Here is a 3,633-nt window from a genome sequence, read left to right as displayed (position 1 = left end):
ATTAATAGTATTTTAAACACAATTTAATTAAATAGGAAAAACACAAAAATAAAATAATTAAAAAAATTAGAAGCAAAACTAATGTAGAAGACGAGTACAGTGGCGAAACAGTATGTAATTAATGAGTAAAATGAATACAATTAAGGAAGAAGGGTTGCTCACACCACTAAACCCTTGCTGCTACTTTTACCGTTACCATGTGGTTTAGTGGCAAATTAGGATTAGTAATATTTGGTATATATATTTATTTATTTTATTTATTATTTTATTATAAAATAGTTATTTTGGTTAAACTGTCGTAGAATCGATTAAATTAATAAATCAATAATTAACATGGTTGAATGATCAAGTCTATATTTAGAATTTTGGATTTTTCCTTTTCTCCTCTATATAATATTATTATTAAGGCTCAAGTTGATGGCTAAGCTTTGGATGACCGTGACTATAGATTGCTCATATTTTGACCATCAACTGAAAAAGTAAGGGTTAATAGCTAAATTTGTCTTGAAAGATTATCAAATTTTTAAATTAGTTCTCAAATAATTTTTTTAGTCATATTAGTTTTTGAAAGATAAAACGTAAGTCAAATTAGTCTTTCCGATAGTTAAATAATGACGTGTCACGTTAAGTGCCATGTGTTACCAGATGATTGGTTGACGTGTCAGGTCAGTGACACCTAACACGCCACGTGTCACTTGACATGTAAAAAAGATATTCATAATCAAAATAGTTCTTGAAAATTCAAATGTAAGTAATTTTCATACCTAAAATTTTTAAAAATTAATCAAATTAGTCTTTATATAATTTTTTTATTTTTTTATAATATTAAATTTAAAATATTTTTTATAGTATTAATTTTAATATTATTTTTAGACCTTAATAAAAAAAAATTCTCTTTACATAAAATAATAAAAATAATTAAATTATTATAAAATTATTTTGTTATTTGTATTTTAAAATTTTATATTTTTAAATTGTAAATTTTTTTATAGTGAAATTTTGTATTTAAATGAGTTTATCAAATTATTGTTGATTATATATTTAAAAATTTAATATTTTAAAATTTATTAAATAATATAGTAGTTATTTTAAAATTTAAATTTTTTAAAATTATAATTTATATTATTATTTAATTTATATGATAAAACTCAATAAATTTTCATAATTTTGGATGAGCTATTAGCTTCTAATTAGTAATGATTACATACTAATAAAATGATTACATGAACAAAAGGAATACATCGTGCATATAATATGAGAAACAAATCAAAAACTAGTTTCAGAACTAACTTCTGGTTTCATAATTATCACTGAGAAAAAATTTACCCCTGCTCTACTAGTTAGAAGCAACAGAAAACTAAAGATTTTCATTTCACTACTATATACCTCAGGATGGCCTCCAAAAAATACAAAATGAATTTTAAACATATTAAGTTCTATCATCTTAATCAATTTTTAAATTATTGAGTTCTATCATATAAATTAAACAATAATATAAATTATAATTTTAAAAAATTTAAAAGATTTGAATTTTAAAATAATTACTATATTATTTAATAAAATTTAAAATATTAAATTTTTAAATATATAATTAATAATAATTTGATAAATTTATTTAAATAAAAATTTCACTATAAAAAAACTTACAATTTAAAAATATAAAACTTTAAAATACAAATGACAAAGTAATTTTATAATAATTTAAATATTTTTATTATTTTATGTAAAGAGAATTTTATTTATTAAGGTCTAAAAATAATATTAAAATTAGTATTATAAAAAAATATTTTAAATTTAATATTATGAAAAAATAAAAATTATATAAGGACTAATTTTATTAATTTTTAAAATTTTAGGGATGAAAATGACTTACGTTTGGACTTTCAGGGATTATTTTGATTATAATTTATAAATATATTTTTTACATGCCAAGTGACACGTGGCGTGCTAAGTGTCACTGACCTGACATGTCAACCAATCATCTAGTGACATGTGGCATTTAACGTGACACATCATCATGCCACGTGGCACTTAACGTGACACGTTATCCTCTAACTAATGGAAGGACTGATTTAGCTTACGTTTTATTTTTCAAGGATTAATGACTAAAAAAATTATTTGAGGACTAATTTGAAGAATCGATGATCTTTTAGGGACAAATTTGACTATTAACTAAAAAAAAAGTAACACTTGTCACATTTAAACTTTGGTTTTGTATTAAGTTACTCAGCAAACTATGTTTATGAGTATTCAACAAGGTAAACAATAATTTTTTAAGGTAGAGACAAATTTAAAATTTGGGACTAATAAAAAGTAGAGTATTTATGACCGGGTAAAATTGGGTTTGTCTTGATTCAGATTTGACTTTAAATATATATCAAGTCTGTTTTTTATATTTTCGGGCTACAATTATACCAAGTTTAAATCGAGTGAAAACTGGGTCTTTAAAATTTTAACAATAATTTATAAAAAAATTATTTATGACACTCTATAAAATATATAAAGGTATAAAAAATTTCTTCTGTTTTTTATTTTTAACTATTATAATTTCTAAAAGTATAAACAAATTATAATTTTTATATTTACAAACATTAAAGTCTTTGTAATTATAAATATCTAATAAACATAATTAGAAACCAAGTTTTCATCCAAAACATAATTATAAATATTGTTCCCAAAGCAAAATAAACATAATCCAAAACATAATTATAAATATTGTCTCTAAAACAAAATAAACATAATCCAAAATACTCAATTTTCATCTTCATTCTCTTCTAAGTTGGGTTGTGGAAAGTTGGATTTTGGCAAAAAAAAAAAATACTAAGCCCGGCGGAGAAGCCCGTCCTGCCCCGCCAAAGCCCGCGGTTTAGGCGGTGCGGGTTAGGCGGCCTTTTGCTATTTGGCGGTCTCAATTTTCCAGCCCAGCCCGCTTTTTTTGCGGGTTATGCGGGCCGGCCTGACGGGTTTAGGCCCGTTTGCCACCCCTAATGAGAGGGTATATTTTTGAGACTCTTACTCAACCCTAAATTCGGTAAAATCACACTAAATTAACCTCTAAAATGTTTGAGATCGAATCAGGTCTTCGGACTGAACCTGGCCACATGCACTCCTAATAAAAAGCAAATGCTTCATTAAATTAGTTGATTGATGGAGAGAAAAAGAAAGTGGGCGACAATTCAAAAACTAAGGGGAAGCAAAAGCTGCCTGAAGGAACTGGGCGGTCTTTTCAAAGGAGTTTTTGGCACTAAAAAAGACCCTGCAAAAAGGAAAAAATCTTCCAAAAATATCAAAAGTGGACCCGATCCATTCAGCTTGAGCATACTTAATGAAGTCACAGAGTTAAGAAACTCAAGCAGGGGGCACTGTTATGGACAATAATAGATAGCGAAAAAAATGACTATACCAAATCATGCGTTGACGACATACACAGAAAACACGTATAACGCAAGATACAAATATAACTCCAGATAAAAAAAAGGGCAAAAAACTAGAATAAACCAAGGGAAGTTGCAAATTACCTAAATGAGCCAAAGTAAAATTCGTTTCTGTAATGAGCCAAACCCTATATTTATATAATTCGAACCAGTGTGGTTCGAACTCTATTCATGAGTAATTCGAACCAGGGTGGTTCGA

This window comes from Arachis ipaensis, chromosome B01 (genome assembly GCF_000816755.2).
Source record: "Arachis ipaensis cultivar K30076 chromosome B01, Araip1.1, whole genome shotgun sequence".
Lineage (NCBI taxonomy): Eukaryota > Viridiplantae > Streptophyta > Magnoliopsida > Fabales > Fabaceae > Arachis > Arachis ipaensis.
This window is presented reverse-complemented; position numbering follows the sequence as displayed.